The sequence below is a fragment of the Hemiscyllium ocellatum genome, unplaced genomic scaffold, assembly GCF_020745735.1.
Source record: "Hemiscyllium ocellatum isolate sHemOce1 unplaced genomic scaffold, sHemOce1.pat.X.cur. scaffold_1087_pat_ctg1, whole genome shotgun sequence".
In the NCBI taxonomy this organism is placed as follows: Eukaryota; Metazoa; Chordata; class Chondrichthyes; order Orectolobiformes; family Hemiscylliidae; genus Hemiscyllium; species Hemiscyllium ocellatum.
The window spans coordinates 98456-119402 of NW_026867672.1; the positions used below are offsets into that span (position 1 = coordinate 98456).

At 45.7% G+C, this 20947-nt stretch overlaps 1 long non-coding RNA gene across 3 annotated transcripts in view; it reads left to right on the forward strand.

Annotated features, from left to right (window-relative positions):
- Positions 1 to 20947, forward strand: part of LOC132809348 (uncharacterized) — a 40668-nt gene that overhangs the window by 12377 nt on the left and 7344 nt on the right. For 2 of the 3 annotated variants that reach the window (XR_009642268.1, XR_009642266.1), the window contains exon 4: positions 1087 to 1193. This is a non-coding gene — a long non-coding RNA (uncharacterized LOC132809348). Of the gene's footprint in view, positions 1 to 1086; positions 1194 to 3612; positions 3690 to 20947 lie in introns of those variants that run through there. The other variant, XR_009642267.1, reaches the window with a different exon arrangement.

Consider the following 20947-nt stretch of genomic DNA (forward strand, 5'->3'; position numbering starts at 1 on the left):
AACCAAAAGAACTGCAGATGCTGTAAATCAGAAACAACAACCAGGAGGTTCTGGAGAAGCTCAGCAGGTCTGGCAGCATCTGTGACGAGAAATCAGAGTTAACGTTTCAGATCCGGTGTCCCTTCCACAGAACAGATATTACTGAGAAAAAAAAAGTCCGTTTATGTGCAGAAGATAGTGTGGGGGGATGGGGGCAAGATAAAAGGAGTAAAGGTGGGGATAGAGTGAGAAGAGCGGTTGGATAAAGGAGTGGATAACGATCTGACTGGGGGAGGGTGATTAGCTGTTAATGGAGACTATTAGTGGCTAACCATAGGTAGTGTGTAATGACAGGCTGTGACATGAGGTGGCTACGACATGAGGTTGTTAACCTGTGGTTAGCCACGAACTGTCTCCATTGTAAGCTGTTGCCCACCTATATCACTGCACGATTGGAGCTGCTGAGGACACAAACCTTTGGAATATCCTCCCTCACCCCCTCTGTCCGCCTTAAAGATGTATCTAAAAATCGTTCTCTTTAATCAACGTTTCCATCATCCGTGAAACATTTTAGGAGATTTGTCAATGTGAAAGGCTCCATACAATGCAGGTAGTTGTTGTTATTGTCTGACATCAGGAGAAACAGGGATGAGCCCTCTCTCTCTCTTATACCTGATGAACAGCAGCAAAAGCAGGAAGCACTGAGCATGCTCCAGCCCACAATGGGCCTCGGATTATTGATGTCAGCGCAGGACCAATAAGAGTCGGGGGAAACGGGGCTGGAGGACCAGGATGTGCCAGTTGGTCCTTCAACCAATCGGAGTGAATGAGGGGCGGGACAATACTCAACCACGTGATAAACTTCACTGACAGCACAGTGTTGTTGTGGCCAAGGCATTGGAATGTGTGAAGGTGCAGGGCAGGGGAAAGGAAAGACATATTGACCAGGAAGAGAAGGAAATTTTCATGGTATGGAATGAGAGGCTTTACAGAACTTAGTGCACATTGTGAATCACAAATTTGAAAATCCCAAATTCTGCCCCATTTTCCCCCTCTATAATGCATTTTGCACTCCCTGAAATAGCAACTGTGTTTCTCCCTCCACAGATCCCAGTGATCAGTGCCAAAGCCCCATTGCCTGTGGAGAGGGTGATGTTTGATTTCCCTGTCCAGCTGCAGTTCATGTGGTGAAGGTGCTCCCACAATGTGGTTGGGTAAGTGCTGTTATAGATTATTCACTCAGCAATATTGAAGAGTTGACAATGTATGTGCAAATCAGCAGCAGTTTGTTTTTTTTAATCATGTTTATAATTTCACAGAAATACTATTGAAAAATTCTGGCATAAGGCCACAGATTGAGATACTAGGTCAAGTGATCAAAAGCATTGCCAAATGAGCAGGTTTTCGAGAACACCTTAAAAGAGGAAAGCAGGTCTGAGAGGGTTCAGGTGGGAATTCCAGACAGTGTTGCCTTGGCAACAGTAGAAACAGCCAGACAGGTGAAGCAATGAATAAACACAAATGAGTTGTCAAGGTCTTGCAGGGTGTGTGGTGCAGGGAGACAGGGATGTTCACAGGGTGAGAATTTTAAATTGTTGCCTGTAAATAGGAGCCTTTCGATGGATCAACTAGTTTTGGTACAAGTGAGCACTTGGGCAGGAGGTTTAAGATACTCTTGAGATTACATGTAAGTTGAATGTGGGAGGCTGGCCAAGAGTGTTTGGATAATTAAGTCTGGAGATAAATACTCGTCCATCCCTGCATTCAGTAAATGAGCTGAGACTAGGGTGGAGTTGGGTGATGTCACCAATGAAGAAAGTGTGTTTTTGGAGTTGGGCTCTTCCTCCACATCACCCCCACCTCCCTCCCCTCACCAAATCACAGGTATTGTTCCTTGTTCTGTCTGTCTGTCTTTTCTGGTTATGTCCTTCTCTCCCATTCTGCTACGAAGTAATATTTTGACCTCACCGTTGTTGGAAAAACCTACTCCATCCCCACTCTCCCATTCCTTTCTAAATTCCTTGTATGTGGTGTCCCTCAAGGATCGATTCTTGGTCCCTCCTGTTTCTCACCCACATACTGTCAGGAGGTGACATCGTCCAAAAGCACCGTCTGAGGGTTCACATGTACACTGACAATGCCTAGCTCTCCCTCCCCATCATCCCTCTCCATTACTCAGTTATCAAACTGCTCATCACACTCCCACTACGCGATTGGCTGCAATTTCCTGCAACGGAACATTGAAATGGTTAAACCCATTGCCTTCAGTTGCTATTACAAATTCCTTTCCCTTACTGCTGAGCCCCTCCCTCTCCCTGGGAACTGTCTGAGGCAGAACTACACTCTTCACAATATTGCTCTCATATCTGTAACCCCAAGGTGACCTTCTGATCAGGTATCTACACAATCACAAACACCAGGAATTCCAATCTCTAAAACGTTGCTTCCCCCCCCCCTTCACCCCAGCTCCATTGCTACTGAAACCCCTGACCCGTGTTGATGTTGCCTTAAACTTGACGAATCTAAAACAGAACCCTTGATTCCGTGACTATCCGAGTATCTGATTCCAGATCCCTCATGATGGGAAACATCCTCTCAGTATTTACCCTGTCAAACTCCTTAAGAATCCTGCATGTTACAATGAGATCACCTCTCATTCTTCCCAAATCCAGTGAGTAGAGTCCCAACATTTTCAGCCTTTTCTTAAAAGATAATCCCTACAAGCCAGGGATCATCCCAGTTAATCTTTTCTGAAATGCCTCGGATGAAATTATGTATTCCCTTAAATAAAGGGACCAAAACTTCTGTCATTACTCCAGATGTGGTCTCACTCGCACTTTGTAAAGTTACTCTCAGGTATATACTCCAAACACTTACACTGAAAACTCCTTGTAATAAGAAACAACGTTCCATTCCCCATCCTGATTCCCTGTTATAACTGTGTTTCCTACGCAATTACCCCTGGTCCCTTTGTGGTGCAGCTTTCGACAGTTTCCACCATTTACATAGCACTCTGTTCTTTTATTATCTCCTCCAAAATGAGCAACTTCACAATTTCCCAAATTATGCTCCATTTGCTAACTTGTTGCCCACTTCTCCAATGAATCCCTCTCTGTAAACTGTTTATAATCCTTTTGGAACTTTACCGTTCTGCCTTTTCTCAGAGATTTCCCCGCTCATTCTTCTAAACATTTCCTGGGAGCACTGGGCAGTGGGAAGCAGTTGTTACCTTTTCAGAGAGACTCTTTGGAATGACTGGGAGGAGCTTGCTGCTCATGGGTCAGAATGGAGACAACTTGCCCATCGAGCTGCATGAGCCTTTCACCCCCCCCCCCCCTGTCTAATTGATGAGGCACAGCAGCAGCACGGAAGGAAAGAAAAGGAAGCACACATCCTGCTCTCCACATCGCACTGACTCTTGAAACATTGTGTCCCATGTGTCAAAGATCTGCCCTGTTCAGTCACATGAAGACCCAGTGTGGAAACTCACAGAAACCCATACAGATTTCCCCCTGAACTAACTGCTGACCCCCACAAGGGGTAATGTGTCCAGTCATCCTGGGCCAGGAGGAGGGGGTGGTGAGAGTTTCTTAAATGAACTGACAGTGACAGTTTTATAAACGTGTATTACAGGTGGACATTCAGATGGTAATCTCAGTAATTGTAACGCCAAACTGTGACAAAATTACTCAATTCATCAGGAGCTGGATATTCACATTGTGTGTGAGTATTGTATTCCAGCTCATTCCCATTTGCTGCATAAATGTCCTCTTTTGAATCACCCCACACTCTCAGTAGATCTCCCCCAAGTCTTCAATATGTGTCCTGTAATCCTTTTCTGATGAACTCATGAGTGTAAGGTGGATTATTCTAAATCTGTAAACCCCTCTGTCACAGGGCACCCGCAATTTCCTCTGCTACAAGGAGAACAATCTGTTTCCCCAAACCCCTGATTCCCCAATGTCTGTTTGCTCCCTATAAGGCACACATCAGGATTGTGTTGGAACATTCTCCACTTGCCTGCATCAGTGCAGACCCCAACAATATTAAAGTGAACATCCTCCAGGACAAAGCACTGTGCCTGAGTGGTGTCCCATCCACCACCTTCAGCGTTCCCTCTCCCCATCCCCAGGGTACAGTGGCATCACTGTGTAAAAGGTAAGGCAGCATTGTCTGACCAGACCATAGGGCTGCTGTCTCATTAGGGAGAAATGTCTGGTGGTGGGTTTAACCTGAAGGTTACCACAGCCCAGGCAAGGGGAGAGGTTGAGAACAAGAGTCCATCTATTGTAGATGGATATTCTTGATATGTATTAACAACACCCATGTCTCTGCAACTAAAATCCCCCATTCCTTGTACCATCCTGGTAAATCTCCTATGCCCCCTCTCAGGGACCCTGCCATCCTTCCCAATGTGTGGGTGATCTCTGGTTTGCACAGACCCAGCTGCTCTGTGTTCCTGTGGGTGATGTCATCATCGAGCAACAGTTGCATTGAACCTCACTGTCTGTAAGGGTGGGAGACACAGAAATCCCGGTAGCATTTGAGATGTATTTAGTGTGCACTTGCAATGCCATGATAGATGAGACTTTTCCACAATTATTGGAAAATAGATGAGGACAGTTAGGTGGTAGTTTTCTTTGTCACAGACCCGATGTACTACCAGAGCCTTTTTCTGTTCTGTAGACCGCTAAGATGTTTATTATAGGAATATGACAGGCTCCATTGGACTTCAGGTCAGAAAGGGTGATACTAGAGTAGATGACAGATGATTGGCCGATGTTTTGGGAGGAAAAGGAGATTGAGAGGTTTAAGGAAGAATTCAGAAGCTCAGCACAGAATCGGAAAGGGCCGTCATCAAGTGAGAAATAAACATTGGGAATCCTGAAGGCTGGAAATAAAAAAGGCACATATAGCAGAGCTTTGAGAGACTGGAGGGGATTAGAGATAGGGAGAGTAATGAAGCTGGAGGAGATGAAAGTTGGAGAGGATTCTGAGGATTGAGGATGTTACAGAGATAGAGATATTTCTGATAGACTTTTTTGAGTTTTGAGGCTGGAGAGGAATTATCGAGATAAGGAAGAGTTGTAAGACTGGATGAGGTGGCATTGACGGAGAGTTCCGAGCATAGAGGAATTTACAGAGATAACGAGCGATAGAGTCAGAACGTTATACAGCACTGACACACACCCTGTGTTCCAACCAGTCCGTGTCAACCATAAATTCGAACTGAACTAATCGCATCTACCTCCACTTAGTCCAAATCCATCCAAGCATTCCCTATCGATATACAGGTCCAAATGCTTTTTTCCTCTTAGAATCCCATTCCCCTACCGTTTTACTCTACATTTACCCCTTACTAATTCACTAAACCCAATCATCCCTGAACACTATGGGCAATTGAGCACGGCCAGTTCACCTACCCTGTACATCTGTGGCTTGTGGGAGGAAACGGGAGCACCTGGAGGAACTCACGCTGACACGGGGAAGCATATCCAAACTCCGCATGGACAGCCACCCAATGCAGGAATTGAACCTGTGTCCCTGGCAGCAGTGCTAACCATTGAGCCACTGTGCCACCCTTAAATTGTAATTGTATTCACAGCTACCACGTCCTCTGCTAGTTTATTCCACATGTGAATCACTCTCTGTACAAAAACAAAAAGTAAAATCCGGAACGTCTTTTTAGGGTCTTCCTTTTCTCACCCACTCTTGAATCGCGCCCCCTCCTGGAAAGGGCACCTGCTGTTCACATTACCTATACTCTTCAGGATTTTATAAACCTCCAATAAGGTCACCCCTCAGCCTCCTACACCCCAGTGAAAGAGTCCCAGCCTACCTAGCCTCTCCTTATAACCGAAAGCATCCATTCCCATCAACATCCTGGTAAATCTCTTCTGAACCCACTCCGACTTAATAACATCTGTCCTATAACAGCACAACCTGAACTGAGCACAGTATTCCAGAAGAGGCCTCACCAACATCCTGTACAACCTCAATGTAATGTCCCAACTCCTATACTCAAAGGTGTGAGCAATGAAGGCAAGTGTGCTATACATCTTCTGAACAACCCTGTCTACATGTGACATAAACTGCAAAGATCTGAACCCCGAGGTCTCTTTGTTCTATATCACTATGCAAGGCCCGACTTTTAATCAGTGTAAGTCCTGCCCTTTTATCAAGATGAAATATTTGGCATTTATTCCAATCCAGAACATCCTTCTAGTATAAAGGCAATAGAAGTATACTTAAGAGGAAAATCAGTAAGGCAAAAAGGGGACAGGACACAGTTTTGGCGAATAGGGTAAGGACAATCCAAAGGGTTTTTATAAATACATTAAGAGCAAATGGGTTACTAGAGACAGAATAGGGCTCCTCAAGGATCAGCAAGGCAGCCTGTGTGTGGATCTGCAGGCGATGGGGTGGGGAGGGGATACTAAACAAGTATTTTGCATCAGCATTTACTGTGGAGAAGGATATGGAAGATATAGAATGTTGGAAATCGATGGTGACACCTTGAAAAATGTCCATATTACAGCGAAGGTGGTACTGGATGTCTTGGAACGCAGAAAGGTGGATAAATGCCCAGGATTTCATCAGGTGTGTCCTAAAATTCTGTAGGAAGCTAGGGAAGTGATTGCTGGCCCCTTGCTGAGATTTTTGTATCAGCGATAGTCACAGCTGAGGTGCCAGAAGACTGGGGGTTGGTTAATATGATGATACTGTTTAATGAAGGCGGTTTGGACAAGCCCGGGAACTACAGACCTGTGAGCCTGATGTTGGTGCCAGACAAGTTGTTGGAGGGAACCCTGAGGGACTGGATTTGCATGTATTTGGAAAAGCAAGGACTGATTAGGGATAGTCAGCATGGCTTTGTGTGCGGGAAATCATGTCACTTACTTGACTGAGCTGTTTTATGAAGAAGTAAGAAAGTGGATTTTTGAGGGCAGAGCGGTAGATGGGATCTATATGGACTTCAGTAAGGCGTTCGACAAGGTTCGCCATGGAAGACTAGTTAGCAAGATGAGATCTCACCATACCAGGAGAACTAGCCATTTGGAATATAGAACTGCCTCAAAGGTAGAAGACAGAGGGTGGTGGTAGAAGGTTGTTTTTCGGACTGGAGGACTGTGACCACTGGAGTGCCACAAGGGTCGGTGCTGGGTCCACTACTTCTCATCATTTATATAAATGATTTGGATGTGAACATAGGAGGTATTGTTAGTAAGTTTCCAGGTGACACCAAAATTGGAGGTGTAGTGGGCAGTGAAGAAGGGTACCTCAGGTTTCAATGGGATCTTGATCAGATGGGGAAATGGGCTGAGGAGTGGCAGATGGAGTTTAATTTAGATAAATGTGAGGTGCTGCTTTTTGGAAAAGCAAAGCCTAGCAGGACTGATAGACTTAATGGTCAGGTCCGAGGGAGTGTTACTGAGCAAAGTTTCCTTACAGTGCAGGTTCATAATTCCTTGAAAGTAGAGTCGCAGGTGGATAGGATAGTGAAGGTGATTGGTATGATTTACATTATTGGTCAGAGCAGTGAGTACAGGAGTTGGGCAGTCATGTTGTGGCTGTACAGGACATTGGTTTGGCCACTCTTACAATATTGAGTGCAATTCTGTTCTCCACCTATCAGAAGGATGTTGTGGAACTTGAAAGGTTCAGAAAAGATTGGTGGCAGAATATTCTTTAAAGGGTAGAATAACCAGTGGGAGGTCATTGGACATTGGTACCAATGACACAGGAAGAGAAAAAGATAGGTCCTGATGAGAGAATATAGCAAATTAGCCTGGAATATAAAAAAGTAGATACTCGGTCGTAATATCTGAATTACTCCCAATGCTACATGCTAGTGAGAGTAGGAATAGCAGGATGGAGGAGATGAATGATTGGCTAAAGATCTGGTGTAGGGCAGAAGGATTCACATCTTTTGGTCATTGAATTCTCCTCTGGAGTAGAAGTGACTTGAATAAGAAGGATGGATTGTCCCTGAATTGGAAGGTGACTAATATCCAGGCAGGGAGATTTGCTAGTACTACTCGGGAGGCATTAAACCAGAGGGAGTGGGGGTAAACCTAAAGAGATAGTGAGAAAGGAGGTAAGTCTGAGGCTGGTACAGTTCAGAAATCAAACAGTCAAGGCAGAACGTGGTAGAACCGAGCAGTTACACTGCATTTACTTCAATGCAAGAGGCCTGACAGGGAAGGCAGATGAGCTCAGGTTATGGTTTGAACATGGGACTGGGATATCATCGGTATTATAGAAATATGACTCAGGGATGGATGTGACTGGCAGCTGTATGTTCCAGGGTATAGATGCTATAGGAAGGATAGAAAGGGGGACAAGAGAGGAGGACGAGTGGTGTTTTTGGTTAGGGATAGCATTAGAGTTGTGCTTGGGGACGATATTCATGGGAGTAAGTTCAGTGAAATTATTTGGACGGAACTGGGAAATAAGAAAGGATTGATCACCTTATTGTTAATATCTGCGTGTGTTTCATCTGATTGCTCTGGTTTCCTCCCACTATGTAAAGATGTGCAGGTTAGGTGGATTATCCAGGCTGAATTACCCACAGTGTTCAGGGATGTGCAGGTTGGGTGGATTATCCATGGGAAAGGCAGCATTACATGGGTAGGGTGGGAGTCTCTGAGGGTCAGTGCGGATGTGATGGGCTGAATGACCTGCTTCCCCACTGTCTGGATTCTCTGATAATTATAATAGTTTTAAAATAGTTCCAAAAAAGAATAGACCAGATCTAAAAGTTGCTGTTCTAAATTGGATAAGGTGCATTGTGATTGAACAAGATAAAATCTTTCAATACTTCTTTGCTATTCCCAGGTAAAGGGACGGCTGAAAAGTGGGAACGTAACATAAGGAATAGGAGCAGGAGGAGGCCATCTGGCCCCTCCAGCCTGCTCTGCCATTCAATAAGATCAGGGCTGATCTCAGCTCCACTTTACTGCTCTCTCCCATAACCTTTAATTCCTTTCCTGTTCGTAAATCTACATTTTGACCTAAAGACATTCAAGATGAAAGTCTCAACTGTTTCAATCAGCTGGGAATTCCACAGATTCACAACCCTTTAGCTGAAGAAGTTTCTCCTGAACTCAGTCCTAAATCTGATACCCCCTTATTTTGTCGCTATGCACCATAGTTTGTCCAGTCCACAGTGGAAATGACCTCCCTGCTTCTATCTTATCTACTCCTTTCATAATTTTATATTTTTCCTATACAATCTCCCATTATTCTAAATTCCAATGAGGATCATGCCAGTTTTGTCAATCTCTGCTCAGAAGGCAACCCTTTCAACTCCAGACTCAAACTAGTGACCCTGCTCTGCACCCCCTCCAGCGCCATTACATCCTTCCTGAAGTAGGGGACGAAAACCTGTACACAGTACTCCAGGTGTGGCCTCCCCAGCCCCCTGTACAGCTGCAGCATAACCATCCCTCTAGCAATGAAGGACAATATTCCCTTCACTGCCTTAATGACCTGCTGTACCTGCAAACCAGCTTCCTGTGATTCATGCACAAGGACACCCAGCTCCCTCTGTACAGCAGCATGCTGCACGTTTTCACCATTTCATCATCCAGTTTGTTGTTAGTCCGACCAAAATGGATGACCTCACATATCCCAACATTGTCCTCCATCTGCCAGACCCTTAACCACTCAATTAACCTCTCTGTATCCCTGTGCAGACTGACAGTGGCCTCTGCACACATTGCTCTACCACTCATCTTAGTGTCGTCCACTTTTCATGAATCCATGCTGTGTCTGCTCGATGAGACAATTTCTATCCACATAGCTCACTATTTCTTTCTTGAGAGATCAGACATTTCCCCCACTACAGAAGTTATGCTGACACGTCCATTTTAAAATATTGGCATCACATTTGCAGCTTTCCAATCTGTTAGAACCGTCCCAGAGTCAGCAAATGTTAGTGAATTATCACGAGTGTATTTGCTATTTACCCACTGCCATTCCTTACAGTCCCCGGGGATGCATTCCATCACGGCCAGGAGACCCATCTACCTTTCGGCTGGTATCTTTCCCAGCACTGCCTCTTTACTGAGAATGATTGATTGTTTCTCTGTCTTCATCTGCCATTGCCCCCATAGGCCTGCGACAATGAGTATATAGACAGTATGTTCCTGTTAAGGCCGAGGCTGGGAGGTGTAAGGAATGCTGCTGTCAAGAGGAATTGTGGCTCTGGTCAAGAAAATGAAGGGGGATATGGCAAGTCCAGACAGCTGGGTTTGTGTGAATACCTAGAGGTATATAGGGGCAGTAGGAGTATACTGGAGGGAAACTAAGAGGGCAAAAAGGGGACGAGAGAGCTTTGTGAAATGGGTTTGGGGAAAATCCAAAGAGATTCTAGAAATACACTAAGGACAAAAGAGTAACCAGGCAGAGAATAGGGACCCTCAAAGATCAACAAAATTGTCTATGGATCTGCAGGAGGCAGGTGAGATACTATCTGCGTATTTCATGTCCGCTTTTACTGAAGGAGGATATGGAAGTGAGAGAGTTTGGAGAAATAAATAGGGATAACTTGACAAGTGTCCATATAAGTTATGAGGCACTGGAACTTGTATAATGCATCAAGATTGATAAATCCCTGATACATGATCAGGTGAATCCCAGAACTTTGTGGGAAGCTAGGGAAGTGATAGTTGGGTCCCTCGCTGAGATATTTGTATCACCGAGGTGCTGGAAGACTGGCGCCATTATTTGAGAAAGGTGATGAGGAAAAGTCAGGGAACAATACACTGGTGAGCCTGGAGTCAGGTAAGTTGTTGGAAGGGCTTCTCAGGGATAGGATTTAGATGTAATTGGAAAGGTAAGAAATGATTAGGGACAGTCAGCATGGCTTTGTGTATGGAAATCACTAACTTGGACTTCAGAAAGACATTCAAGGTGGAAGAACTAGCTATTTGGATATAAAATTGGCTGTAAGGTTGGAGACAGAGGATAGTGGTGAAGGGTTGCCTTTCGGACTGGAAGCCTGTGATGAGCAATATGGTGGAAGGATCGGTGCAGGGTTCACTGCTTTTCATCATTTATATCAATGATTCCTATGGTTCGTGACTTTACATAGACACCAAATTGGATCTGGAGGAAGTGGATCGGGAAGAAGGTTACCTCAGAGTACAATGGGACTTCAATCAAATGGGCTGGGGAGTGGCAGGTGGAGTGAATTCAGATAAATGTGAGGTGCTGCATTTTGAAAAAACAAATCAGGCCAGGACTTATCCATTTAATGGGAAGGTCCTGGGGAGTGTTGTTGAACAAAGAGACCTTGTCGTGCAGGTTGATAGTTCTTTGAAAGTGGAATCATGGATAGGCAGGGTAGTGAAGGAGGCGTTTGGTGTACTTGGTCAGTGCATTGAGTATTGGAGTTGGGACATTGTTTTGCAGCTCTACAGGACATTGATTCAGCCACATCTGGAATTCTGCTTTCAGTCCTGGTCTCCCTGCTGTAGGAGTGATATTACAGAACATGAAAGGATTCTGAAAAGATGTGCACAAGTGTTGCCAGGGTTGAGGATTTGAGCTATAGTGAGAAGCTGAATAGGCTGGGGCTGTTTTCCCTGGAGCATCAGATGCTGAGAGATGACCTTCGAGGTACATAAAATCGTGAAGGACATGGATAGGGTGAACAACCAGGGTCTTTTCCCAAGGTTAAGTGAGTACAAAACTAGAGGGCACAAGCCTAAGGTGTGAGGCAAGAGATTTTAAAGGGATCTTAGGGGCAATGTTTTCAAGCTGAATATGGAATGAGCTGCCAGAGGAAGTGTGGAGGCTGGTACAATTACAACATTTGAAAGGCATCTGACTGGGTACGTGATTAAGAAAAGTTTAGAAGGATATGGGCAAAGTGCTGGCAAATGGGACAAGATTAATTTGGGATAAATGGGTGGCATGGATGAGTTGGATTGAATGGTCTGTTTCTGTGCTGTACATCTCGGAATTTAACTATTTGAGGATAAATTTGGAGTGCTACGGGTAAATGGGAGGGGAGGAAGGGCAGATTGGCAGCATGTCCAGAGGGAGAGAGTATAGCCGCAATGGGCTGAATAGCCCCCAACCCCTGTGCTCTGTGATACTGCCCCATTCACTGTGAATGATGAAACTCATCCCAGAGCAGAGCCACAGACATATACAGCACGGAAACAGACCCTTCAGTCGAACTCGTCCGTGCCGACCAGATATCCTATCCTAATCTAGTATGATATGGCAGCAGTTGGCTCATATGCCTCTACACCCTTCCTATTCATACACATCCAGATGCCTTTCAAATGGTGTAACTGTACTAGCTGCCACCACTTCCCCTGACAGTAGCTTCCATACACGCACCATCTCTACATGAAAAAAGTAGTCTCTTGCGTCCCTTTTATATCTTTCCCCTCTCACCTTAAACCTATGCTCTCTAGTTCTGGACTCCCCCACCCCAGGGAAAAGACCTTGTCTATTTATCTCATCAATGCCTCCCATGATTTTATAAACCTCTCTATGAGGTTACCCCTCAGCCTCCCACACTCCTGGGAGGATCCCACCACTCATGTCACAATGGGGCCTGGCTGATTGACGGCAGCTTCAGAACAATAGGAGACTAGATGTAATCCTCCAGCCAATGGGAGTGAATGAGGGGTGTTGCCAACATGTGACCATGAGCTGTGCACGTGCAGTGTCACTGGGCAGGGGTTGGGAAGAGACCCAGTGAGTGTGAAGGGAGTGGGAGAGAAATGGAGTTAGTGTGGACTGGGAGGGTTTCTCAACTCATGATGTAGGCTGCTAGACCTGAATTAGAAACTCCCAGTAAATGAAAACCAAAAGAACTGTGGATGCTTAAATCAGAAACAACAACCAGAAGGTACTGGAAAAGCTCAGCAGGTCTGGCAGCACCTGTGAAGAGAAATCAGAGTTAACATTTTGGATCCGCTGACCCTTCCTCAGAACTGATGTCACTGAGAAAAAATGTCAGTTTATATGCAGAAGGTAGGGGTTAAGGAGTAAATGATAGGTGGTGATATAGTCCAAAAAGAGATATAGCAGCAATTGGACAAAGGAATGAATAATGATCTGGCTGGTGGAGAGTGAATAGATGTTAATGGAGACTGTTAGTGACTAACCATAGGTAATGTGTAATGGCAGGCTATGTAATAACAAGGCCTGGTGTGTGGGGTGGGCCACTAGGGCGCAAGGACGTGGGAGACTTAGGACCTAAAATTAATGAATTCAGTTTTAAGGTCAGAGGCCTGAAGGGTCCCCCAAGTACAAAATGAGGTTTGTTCTTCCAGCTTACGTTAAAGTTTGGCGCAGGAGAAGTACAGCCGGTCAGACAGTATCCAAGGAGCAGGAGAATTGACATATTGGGCCTGAGCCCTTCAGCAGGATTCTGAGTGGGGAAGAGGGTTGACAGATAATAGGATGTGTGTGTGGGGCTGGCGAGAAGGTAGTTGGGAAGGCGATAGGAAGATGCTGGTGGAGGGTAATGGTGAGAGGGTGGAGTGGGTAATTAAGAAGGAAGATGGACAGGTGGGACTGTTCAAGAGGGTGGTGCTGAGTTGGAGGGCTGGATCTGGGATATGGTGGGGGGAGGGGAAATGATGAAACATTGATTCTGTACTTAAAGGGTCCCAAGGTAGAAGATGAGGTATTCTTGCTCCAGGAGTCATGTAGCTAGGATTTTGTGGTGGAGGTGGCCCAGGACATGCATGTCCTTGGCAGAGTGAGAGGGTGGGTTGTAGAAATGGTTGACCACAGGACAGTGGGGTTGATTGGTGCACGTCTCCCAGAAAGGTTCCCTGAAACATTCTGCAAGTTGGCGTCCTGTCTCCCCATTGTAGAGAGCAATGAACACAATAGATGAGGTTATTCAATGTACAGGAAAATCTCTGCTGGATGTGGAAGGGACCTCTGGTGTCTTGGATGGAGGTGAGGGGAAGGTGTGGGCACAGGTTTCACACCTCTTGCAATGGCAGGCAAAGGTGTTGGGAGTGGAGGATGGGTTGGTGGGGAGCATGGATCTAATGCGGAAGTCACAGGGAATGGTCTCTGAGGAATGCTGAAAGGGGTGTGGAGGGAAAGATATCTCTGGTGGGGTCTGATTGTCGGTGGTGGAAATGGCAGAGGATGATGTGTTGTATCTGGCTGAAAAGCGAGGACTTGGGGGTTCTATCCTTGCTGCGGTTGGAGGGTGGGGTTCAAGAGCAGAGGTGCAGGAAGTGGTGGAGATACACTGAAGGGTATTGTTGACCACATGGGAGGGGAAATTGCTGTCCTTGAAATACAGGGCCATTTGGTATGTTCTGGAGTGTTCTGCATCAAGCTTCCCTGGAACACTGCATTAAGAATGAGACAGATGTTGGCCAGGGAACAGGCTCGTGTGTTAAAATGGCAGGCAACTGGAAGCTCAGGGTCTGTTTTGGTCTGAGGGGGAGCATAGATTTGTCCAGATTGCACTTCGTCTCTTTGTAGGGACTGTCAGATTTAGTCCCAATCACCCACTTCATGATGCTAACCTGTAAACTCCTTATTTTCAATTCCCTGCAGCTCCTTATAAACACAAATTCCAGTACTGTTTTAGGTGGAATGTTCCAGATTCTAACAACTGTCTGTTCACCCAGAAACTGCTGAGGTCCATGTTGACTCTGGGGCTACAAAGGATTGAATTGAAAGATGAGATGCTTTCCTGAGCTCCCATTGAGATGTATTGGAACAGTACAGGAGGCTGAGGGCAGTGTAGGGGTGAGCAGACAATGACAATGACAGGGCTGCACTGTGAGGGCTGCTTGGCTCAATGAGTATTTTGGAGTTGGGTGTAAACAGAGCGAGGTGGGACAGGGAGAATGTGAAGCTGAAACTCCGTTTTGTTTCAGCCCATTCAGAAATTCACATGGTCCCAAAGGTAACAGCCAGTTTGTAAGCGATACCTGTGGAAATTTTGTAACAGTTTTTAAGGTATAACGTATCAACTTAAGTAAAGAATACGGGATTTTGATTACAATGTTTGAAGGGTAGGAAGATTGCTCGCTCATTTAAATTCTCTAAATGGGAGTAACTAGCTGAATCTAGAGAGCCTGTGTGACAGGAGCCCTCAGACCCATGGTGTGCTCCTCTTGTACAATGTGGGAAAATTAGGGATGTTTCCAGTGTCCCTGACGGGCTATGTGTGCAGGAAATGTGCCCATCAGCAGCTACTGGGAAACTGCTTTTCAGACCTGGAGCTGTGAGTGGACTCACTGTGGAGCATCTGCAATACTGAGAATGTTATGGACAGCATGTTCAGTGAGTTAGTCACACTGCAGGTGAGGGTTACACAGGCAGAAAGGGAATGGGGGACCATCAGATCAAGTAAAAGGCTCAGGAAGGAAGTGCAGGAGTTCCCAGTGGTTATTCCCTTCCCAAACAGATACTGTATACCGCTTGGGATTCGTGTGGGTGTGTGCGTATGTGTTGGTCTCAGAGGCAATCAGCAACAGCCAATTTCATGACACCGTAGATAGCTCTGCTGCCCAGAACGGGAAGAAAGATAGTGACAGGGGATTCAATAGTCAGTGATACAGACAGGCACTTCTATGGCCACAGCCATGAATCCAGGATGGTATGTTATCTCCCTGGTGATAGGATCCGCGATATCATGGTGCAGCTACAGGACATTCTGGAGCTGGAGGGTAAACAGCCCGTGGTTGGAGAACACATCAATACCAACGACAGCATGAAACAAAGGGATGAGTGTTTGAAAGCTGGATATTGGGAGAGCAGGGACACATTATAATGCAGCTCCTGAAATGAAATGATGTCAGACTTGCTCCCAGTGCCATGTGCTAGTGAGAGCAGGAATAAGAGGGTAGATCAGCTGGATGTGTGGCTGGAGAAATGGTGTACCATGGAAGGGTTTAGATTCTTCAGGCATTGGGAGCGTTTCTGGGTTAGGTGGGAACTGTACCAGCCTGACCGGTTACCCCTGGGCAGAGCTGGGTCAAATCTCCTGGGGAGGGGGGGGGGGGGCGCTATTGCCAGTTCCATTGGTGAGGTATTAACTAGTCTGGCAGGGGGTGGGAGCTAAAGTGTCAGGTTAGATGGGTCAGATTCAGGACAGAGAGTGGGAGGTAGAATATTAGTGATGTAGTCAGCGGCTCCGAAAACCAAAGGAAAGGAGGATTAAACGAGGATTGAGTCCCTCTTCATCCATCAGTCCTGACATCCCAGGAATCAGAGTCAACAAAATCTGGAGCTGTACAGCTATCTGTCTCCAGTGCTTCAGCAAAATGGTGGGATTCTGCAACAAACCCAAGAAGTGCTGGAGATCCCCAGCAGGTCGGGCAGCATCTGAAATGGTGACACCTGCAGGAAACATTGCAGCCTTGGTCATCTTTTTCGCTGTCCACTAAACCTCCAATTTTGGCGTCATCTGCAAAATTACTAATACCTCCTGTGTTTACATTCAAATCATTGATATAAATGACGGAAAATAATAGATACAGCACCAATCCTTGTGACACTCCACAGGCCTCCTGTCTGAAAAGCATCCCTCCGCCACCACTCTCTGTCTTCTACCTTTGAGCCAGTTCTGTACTCAAATAGCTGGTTTCTGCTTTATTCCATGAGACCTAACCTTGCTAACCAGTCTCCATGAGAAAGCTTGCCGAATGCCTTACTAAAGTCCACGTTGATCATGTCGACCAGTCTGCCCTCATCAATCATTTTTGTTACTTCAAAAAACATTCTAACCCCTGGAAAACATAACAGTTACAGCACCAGAGTAATCAGCCCATCGTGTCTGTGCAGATCATAATGCCATCCCAAACTAATTCCATCTGCTTGTAACATGATCCATATCCCTGATAACCTATGCCTGCTTATGTGTCTGTCCGATTGCCTCTTAAACTGTGATTGTTTCTGCTTTTCCCATTTCCCAGGAGAATACATTCTAGTCACTTATCAGCATCTGCACAAGGCACTTGTCTGACACAACTCCCTTGAAACTTGCACAGGTATTGTTGGAAATGCTGAGCAGGTCATGCAGCATCTGTGAAGAAAAATCAGTTAAAGTTTCCGGTCTGGGCACCCTTCCTCAGAAAAGTTAACTCTAATTTCTTTTCTCAGATGCTGCTAGACCTGCTGAGCTTTTCCAGAATCTTCTGTTTCTCTTCCTGGTTTACAGAATGTGCAGTTGTTACAGTTTTCATATCCTTTAAACTTTGTCCCTCTCCTCTAGAATTTGTCATTCCCACCTTGGGAAAAATATTCACATTATTTGTTTGGTCTCCCCTACCCTGGGGAAAAAAGAAACCATGACTATTCACCCTATCATTGCTCCTCATAATTTTATAAAGTTCGATAAAGTGTCCAGTGCTGGAGGGAAATAGCCTCAGCCTATTCAGCCTCTCCCTATGGTTCAAATGTTCCAATACTGGCAACACCCTAGTAAAACTCTTCTGAACTCTTGCAATTTCCCAGCATCTTTCCTATAGCAGGGAGACTGGAATTGAAAGCAATCTCGGCACTTCAAAAGTGGCTGAGCCAAGAAACTGTACAAGCAAAACAACATGATCTCCCAACTCCTATCCTCAATGTACTGCTCAATAACAGCTAGCATACCAAACACCACCTTCACTGACCTGTCTACCTCAACCACACTTCCAAGGAACTATCAACCTACACTGCACGGTCTGCTTGTTTGTCAACACTTCCCAAGAACTTGCCACTAAGAGGTTGAGTCCTATTCTGATACCGTCTTTCTGAAATCAGGGAGACTACAATTGAATGCAGTATTCTAACACTGGCCTCACCAATGCCCTACTCAGCCACAATGTGACCTCCTAACCCCTATACTCAGTGACAGAATCCCTACAGTGTGGAAGCAGGCCTTTCGGCCCATGAGACCATACCAACCATCGGAACAGCATTCCACCCTAACTCTGTAACCTACCATTACTCAAAGCTAATCCAGCTAACCTGCATGTCTTTGGATTTGTGGGAAGAAATTAAGAGCACCCAGAGGAAGCCCACGCAGACGCACAGGGAGAATGTACAAACACCACACAGACAGTGGAATCGAACCAGAGTCCATTTATTGATCAGCATGTTCCAAATGCCACGTTCAGCACCTGATCTCCCTGAAACTCTACTTTCCAGAAACTATACAGTTGTTCTGTGACCTTCAGACGGAATTACGCTGAGGAGGACAAAACAGGAACAGGGTTGAGTTGTAGATCTATAAAATAACTCTCCATCTTCCCCCTCTGTGTTCCATCATCTCCTCTCACTCTGTGTTTCCCCCCCTCTCTATCGGTCAGCCCTTTGTTGGTCACCCCGCCCCCCCCCAATTGTTCTGTCCCCCTCTCTGTCAGTCTGTCGCGCCCTCAGTCTTTCCCCCTCTCCCCGTGTCTAAGCGGGTTTCCTCTGAGTGCTCCGGTTTCCGCCCCCAATCCAAAGATGTGCAGGACAGGTGAATTGGCCATTCTAAATTGCCCATAGTATTAGTTACATTAGTCAGGGGTAAATATAGGGTAGGGGAATGGGTCTGTGCAAGTTACTGTTTGGATGGTTGGTATGGACTTGTTTGGCCGAAGGGCCTGTTTCCACACTGTAGGGATTCTGATATATTGTGCAGCAGCTGCTGTCAATCACACGGACTCCTGTATGACCGGGAGCACGTGCTGTAGGAGGGAGACCAGTGTATGGGCACAGTGCTGGCCAATTGTGGGAGTATGCGCAGTGCCTGGGAAGGAGGCTGTGGTTGTGAGGGATTATCTGTCACTGGCATCTTCCTCCATCTGGGAGCAGGACCCAGGGGAATGGCCCGTTTTCTGACCCCCTGAGATGTGATCAGACTATCAGTGGTGCAGCATTTTGCAGAAAGTTATCAGAACTCTTTGTGAAGATTCAGGGTTTTTATGGAAAGTGACAAGGATGGGCCTGCAATTAGAGCTCTAATTCGGTTCATTTTAGTAAGACGGGTTTTGGCCAGAGTGTGCAGGAAGCAGTGTATGCAGGGTGGTTGTCATCAGAGGATTCACCAACAACGCCCCCCCCGCCCCCCCCCCCCCACCTCCACCTCACCCTGGTGGACTCAGAGTCAGACTCATTGGTTTGGTTCTTAGTCCGCAGACAAGAGCTAGGAAACTGAATTCAAAGAGAGGACAGAGTGTGTGAGAACCAGGTGTGGAGGAAGGGAGTGAGGAGGTTGGTTTGGATTTCAGTTCACAGAAGAAAGAAATTGTTAGATTGAGAGTTAAAACTCTGGGAAACAAGAAACTACAATTTAATACTATAATTATCTTATAAAGATCCATCCTGTATTAATATGGTGAGTTGTTTTCTCAGTTGTAGGGTACTGAAAGGGTGGATTTGTGGATGAGAAATTTAAATTGAGCTTCATGTTCAGATCTGATAGTTCCTTGATCCGTGCCGATCTGAATATTCATTGGCCTTTTCCTGTGGAAGGAAAGGTGTGTATTCTGTCCGTGGGCAAATATTCCAAATAAGAGTGTGACTGGAAAAACTACTGAGGTACAGCCAAGTCCATGTTAGGGTGGTGACTGTGGAGAGAGAGTTTGTTTGTTTTTGAAAGTCTGAAAAATCATGGCATGTTTCCCAGGAACAATTAAGCCACAGCTTTGCTTTGTAGAAGGACAAGTCTTTAATTAACCATCCAACCAGAAAGACACAAGGATACCTGCACCATGGGAATACTATGAAAATGGGATTGTTGTAAAGGAGTTCATTCTCGATCATGGATTGTAATCCATTGGCGTTGTCACGTCCGTTCCAGTGCCGTGGGGAAACACTGGAAATATGATGAATGCAGTGTAGGTTTCAGTTATTAAACTGTAAAAGGTGCAGAACAATTTAAAAGGATGTTGTCAGGGCTCAGGGGTCTGAGTTATAGGGAGAGATTGGACAAGCGAGGATTGTTTTGTTTAGAGCAGAGGAAACTGAGTGGGTACTGTTCTAGAAGTGTGTAAGACCATGAGAGGCATGGATAAGGTGAATGCATTCAGTCTTTTTCCCAGGGAATCAAGGACTGGACGGCATCAGTTGAATGTTAGAGGGGAAAGACTAAAAGGGAAGTTGAGGAGCAACTGTTTTACACAGAAGGTGGTATGTATATGGAATGAGCTGCCAGTGGAAGTGGTTGAGGTGGGTACACTCTCACAACAGGTAAAAGACATTTGGACAAATACCTGGATAGGAAAGGGTCAGAAGCAGATGGGGCCAAGTGCAGGGAAATGGGGTTAGTGTGGATGGACATTCTGGTCAGCATGGACCAGTTTGGGCCAAAGGGCCTGTCTCGGCTGTAGGACTCTGACTCCAAGTATATTTACTATTTCTCCCGCTATCTCTGGGAGCACCCTGGGATGTATTCCATCAGGGCAAAGAGACTTGTCTACCTTTAGCTCCATTTGCTTGCCCAGCTCTAACACTTCGTGATAATGATTGTTTCTTGGTCCTCACCTTCCTCAGTCTCCTTATCAATTACTGGCATGTTCTTCGTATCCTCCACTGTGAAGACTGACTGCGGTGTACTCATATTCCTAAACCCTACTGGATAGGAATAACTAGGTACAGAACTCTGAGAGGTCTTCTTTGAGTCCTTATTGATGAGACATGGCAGTTATCTGGATAGTGTACATGCAAAACAACTCCAAGCAGCATCAGGTAACTCCCCGCCTGTCTGATGTAAAGCTCCCATTCTTATACCTTTTGTGGTTTGGGACTTTGAATAGAGACTCTCTCTCAGTATTATCTCCATGGCAACGGTCAGTTAGAAAGTCTAGTTCAGTTTAGCACTTTGTGGTTAAAACATACACCCCTGTGGTTCCCTCACGTATCTGACAGGCACTTCAGTTTCAGTGGGGCTGTCTATCAGGATTCTGATATGGAGGAGCTGGTGTTGGGGTGGGGTGGACAAACTTATAAATCACACAACACTAGGTTATAGTCAAACAGGTTTATT